The 13,163-nt window shown below is 42.6% G+C and overlaps 1 protein-coding gene across 4 annotated transcripts in view; it reads left to right on the top strand.

The window, feature by feature from the left end:
* The window catches only part of bbs9 (Bardet-Biedl syndrome 9), a 160,864-nt gene that overhangs the window by 58,504 nt on the left and 89,197 nt on the right, over positions 1-13,163 (top strand). The gene's annotated exons all lie outside the window — the stretch shown is intronic.

Here is a 13,163-nt window from a genome sequence, read left to right as displayed (position 1 = left end):
TGTGTGTGTGTGTGTGTGTGTGTGTGTGTGTGTGTGTGTGTGTGTGTGTGTGAGTGAGTGTGATGTAGCTGAGGTCAGTGCAAAGCTGATTTTGAAACAAAGCAGCCGTTTAGCTTTTGTCTCGCCCTTTGCTTAAGTTTGACGTATTGTAGGGTGGAGCTGCATTAAGTGTGTGTGTGTGTGTGTGTGTGTGTGTGTGTGTGTGTGTGTGTGTGTGTGTGTGTGTGTGTGTGTGTGTGTGTGTGTGTGTGTGTGTGTGTGTGTGTGTGTGTGTGTGTGTGTGTGTGTGTGTGTGTGTGTGTGTGTGAGAGAGAGAGAGAGTCAAAGTGATGGTTCCTTGCCCACGCTGTTTACTCTGCAGCCCGACTTGGCGGTCATCAGCTCCACCGTCCATTAGCTTGTCGTTAGCGCAGCGGGGCTGTGTGACTTCATCTGTTCATTAGCCGTGGAAGCTGTCAGTGCGTCACCGTTTGGCTCTCTGTGATCACACACTCTCTCTGCTCTGACAATACGCTAATTTAACGCACCGTTACTCCCAGAGTTCAATGGGAGGAAATTAATGAGCTTGTTGAAGTTCCTAATGCCGTTCTAATTCAAATAAACAGCGCTCACTTCAGGCTGGCCACAAGCACAAATCAGGGAGCCAGGTCTTCATTTAAATGTTAGAGTTCTCACTGTGTTTAAAGTCCACCACTTTCACAGTTTAATCAGCAGCCTTTACTGTCATCATACGGTATCAGCAATCGTTTTTTCCTAACAGATATATATCAATATTCTTTAAACATTATTTATCTTTCATATTAAACTTTAATGATTAAGTTTAAATCATTTGTAAACCCCCAACCTCACCCCTCAGTCCTTCCAGGTAGCAACCACAGCTAAACAAGCAAATACACAACAGGGTTTTACATTGAGTAGGTAAGTGCACATATTTAAAGACAAATTGGTCGGTTCATTTCTTTAAAGGGGCCCTATTATTCTCATTTTCAGAATAAATTTTAGTATGTAGAGTCTCTCCTGGGACATGTCTCCGTGCTTTAATGTTCAAAAAGCTCTTTATGTTTCTCATACTGCCTGTGCTGCAGCACCTCTCCTCACCCTTTGTCTGAAACCAGAGCCCAGTCTGCTCTGATTGGTTAGCTGGCCGGCTCTGTTGTGATGGGTCGACCGTTTAGAGATGTCCCACCCCTTTAGCCTATCACATACAATGTGTTGGAGCGCTGGCCAATAAAAGCGCAAGTGTTCCAAAGTGAGGTCACTATGATAGGTAAGGGGGGAGTGAGTGGGAGAGAGCCTCCCTCTGGTGAGAACACAGGGATTTTAGCCTTTGCAGACCATTTACATGCACTAAACCCTATATAACACACTACAGGAGAGCATAATACGGCCCCTTTTAAAAATATTATGCACAAATAAAAGGGATGAAATCAGGTGGATTGAGACATTCCCCTGATTTAAAACCTACATCTCTGAAGTATGTATGTAGAGGTGAGGTGCTGTCGTCCAAAGCTTAATGACATACTTTTGCAGAAGCAATAGAGGAGGCAGGGGTTCAAATGTAACAGAGGGCGAGCTTTTATTTATTAAAAAGCGGTTTACAAAAATGCAGATAAAAAGGTAGAACGAAAGAAAAGTATCAAATTAAAACACAGACAAACCAGTGGAAGAGGGAGGGCTGAAAACGGGAGATCCAAAAAGGGTTCAGGGCACAGGCAAACGGCAAATAACGACGACGCGACAAAGAACACAAAGGAAAGACCAGACTAAATACAGAGGAGGGTAATCACAAGACAAGAAACAGCTGGGAAGGGGGAGGAGACACAACGGGGCAACAGGTGAGCACGATCAGACAATCAGACAGGAGGGAAACTAAAGACAGGAAGTAATCTAGACAAGACAGGAAGTGACGAAACAAGACACATTTCAAAGTAAAAACAGAAACTGAGATCCTGACAAACACTTTCTGTTACCTCTTCCTACTTAGCGTTTTTAACTTCCACGGTGCAGTTTGAATGACACAATGCCCCTTTCCTTCCTCGTGATATCTTTCTCTGATATCATGCCTCCTCTGAAGCTAATGCTCTCTGCTGTCACTCCTGTCCATCACCCCCTCTTCCTCTCCCTCTCTCTCTCTCTCCATCTTCCTCCCTTCCCGCCAGCCAGCGGCTCGCATGCGGGAAGTTTCTGACACACTATACACTCTGTAATGTATACACACCCGCCATAATGGAGGCTATCGACGGCCGGTCGGAAGAATGATGAATGCGTCAAATTAATAATTCATGTCAGTGTTTGGCTGCCGAGGGCCGGGGATGGATCAGCAGTTTCTCTTCTGTAAGAGGACGGATTTCAAGATAATACATCAGATGCTCACTTTTAATAAGAAGTTGACAGTTTGGATAAAACTAACATCAAATGTGCCTCTTAATGGATGATTTTCCAAGACTTACATTTATTTTTTCATCAGTTTTTGTGTATTTTTGTACTTGTTTTCAATCCCTGTTTCACTCTTTCAGTCACGGTGTTTGACTTCCCACACTGTTCTATTCCATTTCCAACTTTTGTGTCATTTATCATTCTTTTTTCAAGTGAAATCCCTTATTTATTGATCCGTATTCTTCAGTTCAGGCCTTTCAAACTAGATTGTCAGTTCTTAATTGCTTGTGTCATCCCTCTTTTGACAAGACATTTCTACACAAATATTACAATCCTTCTTTTTTTTACTTTCCTTTCTTCTGGTCAGAGCTTCTGGCTTTCCAGGAATATTGACTTCTTTCCAATATTTTCTTATTTTTTAATAGTCATTTTCATTCTGTATAAATGTATAAAACATACTTTTCTTCTTTATTAAGTTCTAGCCTTTCAATATTGTTATTCCTTACTCGCTTCCTCTTCTTTCTTTTGAGATGACGGTGCTTAATAAACCGTTTAACAGTTATATCATTTCAAAAAGTGCACCTTTTATACTATATTGCACATTTAACATCACCAGTCTTCATGTAAGAAGGTAGGACATTATTCCTTCTTCTCCCACCGTTATCTATTTTCCCGACACATATCAGACATTTTAATGATGCTAAATAAACCATTTAACAGTCATTCAATTACAAACACATTCCCCTTTAGCCTTTACCACTTCTCACTGAGGCCCTTCAGATGTTCTCCCAGTCTAATCTTTTTTTCCCACCAATATCAGGCTTTTTAATTGAGGATTTCCTGGTCAAAATTCCAGGTGAACCCGTGTAGAACTCGTTAGAAAGGAGACATTTTGCCGGGTGTTTACCTCGGGAATCCGCGGCTCCGTGCCAGCAATCTCACCGTCAGAAAGGCAAAGGAATGTGTGGCCAATCAGGAATGCCGGTGAACCAGCCACCTCTTTCATTTGGGCCCGGAGGAATGTCTGCTGGGTACATTTTCTGCATCAATCTTAGGTGATGGGGGGGAGATTTCCCCCTCGTTAGCGGTGTGTGTGTCTCCACATGCAGCGGCCGGCCATCGCCGACGCGCCGCCATAGATAAGAGGAGCGAGCTCCCTGTGAGAGCCCTCTGTGGTCGGCTGTGCGTTTATGCAGCGGAGGATAATATTTCCATTGTTCGTGCTTCCTTTATGAGCCGATATTTTATTCATGAATTCCTGAGAGCCACGTCTGACTTCATGTGTGCAGGAAACTTTTTCATCTGCCGACCACAGTGGCTGCACTCCAAAACACACCCCGCATGATTGATGAGTTTCAGAATAGAGCGGAGGATTATTTGTAACTGTACAGAAGACAGACCAGGTATGGATGAAATTCACAAAGTTTGTTTGGTCGCTGATGGTAATTTGCAGCTCTGCTCAGTCTGTCTTCTGTCCTGGTCCGAGGTGTGTTCCCCCCCCCTCCCCCTGTCCCTCCTTAAAAAGCCATCAGTCAACGCGGCCCCTCTTGTTTTACACTCTCCCCTCTAACTGGTGTTTGATTAATCTGTGGCAGCCAGAGGTTAGCCTGGCGCTAGTGCTCCGCTGCTAACTCACCTCTCAAATCCAAAGGGGAAACCCCGGGAGTGTCACTCAAAGGAATACAATAAAATACCTTTCTGGAAATGGATGAGGTGAGGGTCAAAGAGGGCAGAACAAAGGGCAGGAGACTTTCCAGTTTCCATAAATATTTTCCCCGGTGCTGTTTCCTCTGGAGGTGAAACGTCCGTTGTGTGTTAGTGTTAGCATTAGCGCCGGGCTAGCGAGGGTCTAGTGGGGGGGGGGGGGGGGCTTGGGAGCCGGGCCGGGGCGAACCAAGCTGAGCCTCCCTGTAATTATGAGTTCAAACGCTGGAGGAGGGCGACTTGCTGACTGACGGGGTGACTGACAGGCCGTCCCGGGGCCTCGCGGGGCCCCTAATGGAGGCTTCTAGTAGACAGCAGCTTGATTTATCTGGCCCCAAATGGAGCTCTAAACATGGCCAAACACAGATCCCACTGTGGAGCAGGACCACCACCACTAACAGGCAGCCCTCTCACTGCTTGTGTCTATGTGTGTGTGTCCTGAGGAAGTGTGCATTTCCACCGTGTGTGTGTGTGTGTGTGTGTGTGAGATCTTGTTTCATTTGGCCATTTGTGTGTTTTCCCATCCATAGCTGTGTGTTTATTAATGTGTGTAATCATATTTCAGTAGAGTTGTGTCCTGCGTGTCTGCATGCAGGCAGACGTTGTGGAGTGACCGTGTTGGTCTGCAGAGCGCTTGTGTTTGTTCGTGTAAGTGCGAGCATTTTAGCAGATTATCCCTGCTTGTTTATCTTTCCTGTGTTTGCATGAGGCCTTTACGGGTTCAAAAATATGGACCGTTTCCAGCACGGACTTATGGAGAACCTACTCAAACCTGACGTGCATAAATATATATTCAGGAAAAGATACATATAGGGCAGCGGAACGGTACTCAAGCAATTAACGACAAAAACACGTCTTTATTCGTGACGTCGGCTCATCAAATTCACCTTTTCTTTAAGTCTCATGAAAATACTTTATCGAATGCTGAAGAAACAGTCCTGTTGACTCAATACTTGACGAGTTTTCTTTAATCTAAATCCTCATCTTGTTACTTTTTGTAGGCAGTACAGAGATCCTTTACTGAAGTAAACTTACAAATACTGTGTAAATGAACTTAAGTAAGAGCATTAAAAAGTACTTAGAGTACAAAAAGTGAAAGTAGTCACTACTCTAAAGATATATTTGATAAATGCACTTCAAGTATCAGCAGTAAAAGTATTCATACTGGATCTTTTTACAGTTTTATATTACTATTTTATCCTTTTTTAAAACACATTTTAGTATTGTGTTGGCTCAATGTCGACCAAATTAAGGAACTAGTCATACTGTGTATTAGTAGTACAGTACTGCAGAGTACCATGTGTCTTTATATCAACAACAAGTGAAAGTAGTGGAGCAAAGAGTCGACATACGCCTCTGTGAAGCAGCAGAGTCTTATTATAAGGTAGTAGAAATAGAAATAAGTACAAACAAACCTCCACCACTGCTTTTAGGTTGTTTTGTTAAGGTAAAGTCCCTCCTCTTCCAGGGTCTCCCATTGGACCTTTTCTAGGCAGATATATATGTATGGCAGACAAACTACGATGCCGTTGACTTGCAAAATATTTTTTTGTATTGACAGACTCGAAGTGAAGAACAGTTGAAACCGGATCAAAATGCATAGCTCCCATGGGGGGGACAGGGAGGGAAGGAACTTTGCATCTGATACAATAGTACAACGTTTTTTATGTTACTGAAAAATAAGGTATTAAAAACGTTGCTTCGGGTATTGGATAATGATTTGGAGACCTTTTCAAATCCTAATTTTTGTGTGTGTGCTTCAGCTTTTATCAGCACTTATCACAGTTGACTTTGTAGTGTTTTTGAGTGTGTGTGTGTGTGTGTGTGTGTGTGTGTGTGTGTGTGTGTGTGTGTGTGTGTGTGTGTGTGTGACTGGCAGGCTCTTAGGTGCTCTGTGTGTTTGTGTATCGGATTAAAGGGCTGACGGGAGCCGAGAAACTTCCTCCCTCTCTCTCGCTCTCAATCATTTACTGACTTCCCTCAGGAGATGTTTCACCCCAGGTACACACACATGTACACCCATCAGTGCTCGCTCTCTCTCTCTCTCTCTCTCTCTCTCTCTGTCTCTCTCTCTCGCTCTCTCTCGCTCTCTCTCACACACACACACACACTGAGACCCCTTTGGAGGCTGAATGGAGCACAGAGGTGTGACGGTGGTCTGGTTTGTTTTTCCTCAGACAGTCTGTTTATGTGACTGTCTGTCTTATCACTGAATGGCTGTCTTTCATTCAGCCGACTGACGTGTGATGTTGGGTGTGTGTGTGTGTGTATGTCAGGGGGGTTTGATTTTGTCTTAACATCCCACGACGAAGAGCCCCCTGTGGCTGTGACTTAGACAGTCCCAGTAGAGAAAGTTGACAATTAAAATCTCCATGACTAGTTTCTTGATGAAAGACTTCAATAAACGGTTTCAATATCAAGACAAGTTTTATAATGTGACCACTTCTAATGTCTCTCCGGCACAATGTGCGGTTAAAAATAATTCTAATAATTGAGAATACATAGGCCAAACCGATTTTGATTAATAGTTTTAATTGTATTTTATTTCAAATGAGAATATACAGGCAGGAAGCAGGTGATATCCTGTGTTGAGCACTGATGGCTTTTATTTGATGTTATTCTGTGTTATTGATAGTCTATCTACTCGACAATGTCATCCTTTATATCGCCTTCCTATCAGCTGTTCTTAGCTCAATAATAAACATAGATCTTTTGCCCTGCCAGAGTTGTTGATTATAGTGGAAGTGTTTTTATTACAGAAGATTAATGCATTTCATTTTATTCTTAATCTCGTTCTCTGTTCCTTTGTGATGAGCGAACAGAAATCAGCCGGTGTTGAGAAGCAATATTTCAGTATTTGGACTTGAAATATTAAATCCCAGGTAGCATTAAAAAGTTAGTTTAGAGTTAAGCTGATTTCAGATTGGTCTCAGTTAACCCTCAGTAGGATCAGATAACCGTTCAGTGATGGAGCTTTGGTTGTCAGCCCTTTATCCGCCCCCGCCCTGAACACCAGACGGTTTCCAGTCTGGATGTAATTCCTCACGATTCCCTCGGGCTAAATCCAATCAGATTTCATTTTTATTTATCGCCATATTTTAATCAAGTTCGGGTCATTAAATGCTGCAGCTGGATCACACGATCCACATTGTTTCCAGCATAGGGTCAGCCCAGATTGTTGGACCCAACATGAGCTGCAGTACGAGAGGCGTGTAAAAACAACCACAGGAGGAGGAAGAGCGGAGCGCAGAAGTTCTGTTCTTTATCAGACAGACACAGATGACCTGCCAGAGGATTTCCTCATAGATGTGGTGGAGCTGGAGGAGAATTTATTATTAACACATGGATGTGGTCGGTGTGTGGTGGGGGGGACAGCGAGGAACGGAGCAGATGGTGAACTGCAGAGAAAGAGAGAAGAGGGAAGTAAAACAGAGAAGCTTAGAAATACAAAGAAAAGGACGTTAGCATATACCAAATATTTAGGGAGATTAAGAAAGGATAACTGAAGTATGGGAGGAAGAGACTAAGAGAGTAAGAAATGGAAATAATGAAATACAAAAATAAGATTGAAAATTAGAAAATTATAATGCAGGACTTTTAAAGATCTTTGCATAAAACATAGAAATACCAAGGTCTGCAATGTGGATTTGCCAAGTATAAAGATATAAAGAGTCCTCTCCTGCTGATGTTCAGGTGTATATCAGTATGTAGAGTCTCTACTTTAAAGAGTCCTCTCCTGCTGATGTTCAGGTGTATATCAGTATGTAGTGTCTCTACTTTAAAGAGTCCTCTCCTGCTGATGTTCAGGTGTATATCAGTATGTAGAGTCTCTACTTTAAAGAGTCCTCTCCTGCTGATGTTCAGGTGTATATCAGTATGTAGTGTCTCTACTTTAAAGAGTCCTCTCCTGCTGATGTTCAGGTGTATATCAGTATGTAGTGTCTCTACTTTAAAGAGTCCTCTCCTGCTGATGTTCAGGTGTATATCAGTATGTAGTGTCTCTACTTTAAAGAGTCCTCTCCTGCTGATGTTCAGGTGTATATCAGTATGTAGTGTCTCTACTTTAAAGAGTCCTCTCCTGCTGATGTTCAGGTGTATATCAGTATGTAGAGTCTCTACTTTAAAGAGTCCTCTCCTGCTGATGTTCAGGTGTATATCAGTATGTAGTGTCTCTACTTTAAAGAGTCCTCTCCTGCTGATGTTCAGGTGTATATCAGTATGTAGTGTCTCTACTTTAAAGAGTCCTCTCCTGCTGATGTTCAGGTGTATATCAGTATGTAGTGTCTCTACTTTAAAGAGTCCTCTCCTGCTGATGTTCAGGTGTATATCAGTATGTAGTGTCTCTACTTTAAAGAGTCCTCTCCTGCTGATGTTCAGGTGTATATCAGTATGTAGTGTCTCTACTTTAAAGAGTCCTCTCCTGCTGATGTTCAGGTGTATATCAGTATGTAGTGTCTCTACTTTAAAGAGTCCTCTCCTGCTGATGTTCAGGTGTGTATCAGTATGTAGTGTCTCTACTTTAAAGAGTCCTCTCCTGCTGATGTTCAGGTGTATATCAGTATGTAGAGTCTCTACTTTAAAGAGTCCTCTCCTGCTGATGTTCAGGTGTATATCAGTATGTAGCGTCTCTACTTTAAAGAGTCCTCTCCTGCTGATGTTCAGGTGTATATCAGTATGTAGTGTCTCTACTTTAAAGAGTCCTGTAAGGGGGTTTTGATCTTTGTAGAAGGAGCAGATAAACCATTCAAAGAAATAAAGCTGCAGGAATCGGATGGTGCAGCACAAGGAACTAATTAAAGACCAGGTGAACTGAGAATGAATGAAACGGAGTGAACATTGATTTAAAGAGCAGAGGAAATGAAAGGCTGTCTAAAAGCAGGAGGAAGAGCAGACCAACAGAACAATGGTACAGTATGAGTAAGAATCCCTCCGGCGCTCTGCAGAGACACTCATCAGTGTGACCTGCTGTGCTCCAGTCATCACTTTCCCTGCCAAAGAATTCAAACTGGAGATATATTAAGAGGAAAGTTTCCCACCGTGCTTACCACATCATTTCTCATCGTGTCCTGTTGCCGGGCACCGAGCGGAGATTTAATAAATCATCCATGTTGGAAAGCTGTCACGCTGGGAGGAGATTAGAGAAGCATTATAGAGGCTGCGGGTTGGTTTTAGTTTCCCCTGCAGCTCTAATTAAACATCTTGATGGTTCGGTGGAAACAGGCGACCATTAAGATCGATGAACATCAAGACTGGGATCGCACTTCCTTCTGCTCTGTGTCAACGAGCAGTTTAGGGTCCAGGTAGTGTCTGTTTTTTGGCAGGGACTCCTACTAGCTTTTCATCTCAAACCGTTCTTTTAATCTTTCTATTTCAACAATAACTCGCTGATGTACACACAGGCATATCTCTTTGTTTGATATTTTCCACCATGAACACAAACCCAAAGACTCTTTGTTCAGCGCTCAGTCTGACAACCGTCGAGCAAAGAGGACGACCCCCGTACAGATATAGAAAGTAAAACCCTCACAGGAAGCAGCATCCAGCCGGGCTGTCTGCTCCAACAAATGGACTTTTTGGACTTTGATATAACAACAACAACAACTTTGTTTACACAGCGTTTCAACAATAGCAGCAGTAATACAAAAAAGTAAAAACAGAACAGGATGTCGAGTGAAACAGAGAGGTGTCATCACGAGTTTAATAAAAAGGTGAGTTTTAGGAAGATGTCACGGATCCTGCCATTCTCAGATTCTCGGGCAGGTGGTCTTAAGCCTGGTTTTGGGAACAGCCAGCAGAGCCAGACCCCGAGGATCAGAGACACAGGATAAGGGCACAACAAGTCAGTGAAGTGTTCAGGAGCCACAAGACCTTTAAAAGTAATCAGTAAAATCTAAAAAACAAAAACAAGCTCCTCCTCCATGTTCTACAGTGACATCACCAGCACCATTCTAAATTTGAAATCAGGAACAATACGCTAGGTAAAGTTATTCTCCTCGCGTGTCTCCGTATTGAAAACGATTGATAAGGCGTTCAGATTAAGGCGCAACACGGACTGAGACCTTGGACCTTGTGTCCTGCTTTCAAAACTCCCTGCCCTCCTGGCACAGGAGTTCTGACTGTAACAAACAAAACCGCAGCAGGGTGCTGTTTGCATTCTGCTTTGGTCGTGGGAAGCGTTTGTTTGGCGGCAGAGTAAATGAAATCAACTCTCCAGCTCACAGGGCAGTGTTTGGAGCCGCATGCCGTTGGCCGCGTTGACCACAGATTGTAAACTTGGACGCTTTCGATGACGTTTTGAGTCTGTGAAGACCACAGGGATGGAAAGGGATTGAAAACGTCCTTTTGCTCTGATCAGGGGAGACACTGGAGGCAATGCTTTGCAAAGGTTGAATGTGGACCGTATGCTCATTTAAAATTCAAAGAAGCTTTATTGGCATGACGAACACATCAGGTAAATGTGAAACAATCACGTGAGCTAAATATGGAATGTAATATAGAAGAAAAAAGCTGATGGATCTCATCGAACAAATCCAAGTGATCTCTCTCCGTGTTGATGAATGTCTCCACCGCCTGCTATGAAGTCTTTAAAGAGGCCTGTTAGAGCCATTTCTGTGTTTAACTATAAAGGATTATGTTCTAATTCATTAAGGTCCGAATATATTCTTTCAGTTTATAACTTGTATTAAATGTAATATTCTAAGAATACTTTGGATTTACCGGGACCAGATGTTATATAAGGAAGGGGTGGGACTGAGCCTCGGAACAGGGAATCGGGACAGTCTTCGACCTCACGATACACTTATAGCTTTTTGTTTATTTGTTTGTTTAACTTTATCGAAAAGGAAAATAAATCAGCCAAAGGAAGACAAAAGAAATCCCTGGAGCTCTGTTTATTTGGCACAGTTTTAAAACATTCTATGAAAATGTGCCACGACAAGGCCCTATTGTGCTTTTGGGGGTCATCCCTTTCCTGTAGTGTGTTCTAAAGGTTTCTGTGCATGTAAACGCCTCCATTGGACTCCTTTGTTTACTTCCAGAGCATCAGTACATAACACTCGCACTTCTATTGGCTAGCGCTCCAGCACATTGTACGTGATAGGCTAAGGGGGGGGGGGGGGGGACATCTCACAACAGCCGTCCAGCTAACCAATCAGGGGCAGACTGGGCTCTGGTTTCAGACAGAGGGTCAACTGAGGTGCAGTATGAGAAAAATAAAGAGCTTTTTGAACATTAAAGAATGGAGACATGTCCCAGGAGAGACACTAAATACTGATATACACCTGAAGATGAGCAGAATATGTCCTCTTTAAGCAGATATTAAAGAGTAAAAGTCAGTATAACAGATATTAACTGAAGAGAAGGAGATTAAGAATGAGTTAAAGGTCATTATGCATCAAATAATTATGTTGATAAAGTAAAAATAAGTGTCTCCAAACAGCAGCACTCTGTAAAGAATACACCCAGGTCTCTCTTACTACATACCGCATGATGAAGGATGCCACATGCATCTGATTTCTGATGAATAGATTCCTGTTCGTTAAGGAAATGCCACTTCAACAACGTTGCCTGTGTGTGCGTGTCATTCCGTTATTTAATTAGCCGTAGATATGGCCGTGTATGAAGCGCGTCATGTGGTCTGCCTAGATGAAAGCCATATGCACAATGGTACAATGTTGGCAGTCTGCTGAGCAATAATACAGTGGAACAATATATACAGATCTGCATTCAGAGCTGTGGCTAATGGATTTTGGGAGCAAGGCTGGAAGACGTTTGTGTGCGTGTGTTTACGTCCCTGCTCTGAGTTACAGATGCAGTCACACAGGAAAGTCAAGGGTTTTAGGTTTGAGTCGTGTGTTAATGGTCTCTGCTTTTTGTTATGTGCAGATATTCCTTTTGTTTTAAGAAAATGCTCATTACTCTTACTGCATTTTCTTCAGTATAGAACTATGACAAATACCTGATGGTCAGTCATCCTATTGACAGACTAAGTAGAAGTGCATGTGCAAGAGTTCTTCCCCAAAAAACCTCCTCAGATTTATAGATTAAAAAAAAAGTCATTCTACACGCCTTCAATTTGTTTTACATCATCCTCCTTCCTATTCCTATTACACATATTGACATTGATTGAAATGTTATTGAATCAAAATCCTCCAAAATCAATTGATACCTCCCCCAGTTCTCCCACACCACACCTCTCCTCCGCTCCCTTCACTGGCTGCCAGAATCCGCTTCAACACCCTGGTACCGGCCTACCGAGCTGTGAGGAGTTACACCAGGCCTTGGTCAAACCAGAGTCTCCAGCTTCAGCCAATCAGCTTGCTACTCCCTCTCTGCGAGTGGGACCCCTATAAAACCAACCCTGTTTGCTATCGTGGCTCCTGATTGGTGGAATGAGCTCCGCATTCACATCAGGACAGCACTTTATAGATTTAGCTTAGCCTTGTAGCTAACTCAGCAGCTCGTACAGCGGTAGGACTTGCTTGGAGTATATCTGCACGTTCCTTGTTGTTAGGGTTTGATTCTCTGTGGTTTTTGCACTTATTTTAAGTCTTTTTGGACAAAAGCGTGGCCAACTGAAATACAATGTAATGATACGCTTTGCATAATAGTTTCACTAACGCCGCTTTATGGTAATTAGCTAAAGATGATACATTTAGCATATTTTGATGATAGTAATGTTTGTAAGTTGGCCTGTGGAAATATTGAGTCCAGTTGAATATGATCAGACAGAAAAGGAGAATATCTCCATATTTCAGGAGCTGAAGAATGATTTTCAGACATTTTTGAATAGAATAATAACTTGACATATTAAATGAAAACTGTGTTGCCGGTTCATTTACTGTTGATTGATCAAAAACTGGCTCGAGTGGTCAGCACTGCTCTCACTGCAGATATACAACCTGCATTGCTCTTGCTATTTAAAAGTGACGAGTCAGAAGTCAGATTCGCCAGAGCTAAACAAGACATCGGTTATTCTTCTCAACCGGGAAACGTCTGATTGTACATCTCTCTGTTTTCAGCGCGATAGGGATGTCATTTCAAGACAAGATTAGGTTTGCAAAATGTAGCCTGTCGAGCTGCTT

This window comes from Eleginops maclovinus, chromosome 3, assembly GCF_036324505.1.
Source record: "Eleginops maclovinus isolate JMC-PN-2008 ecotype Puerto Natales chromosome 3, JC_Emac_rtc_rv5, whole genome shotgun sequence".
Classification (NCBI taxonomy): Eukaryota; Metazoa; Chordata; class Actinopteri; order Perciformes; family Eleginopidae; genus Eleginops; species Eleginops maclovinus.
This window is presented reverse-complemented; position numbering and strand designations above follow the sequence as displayed.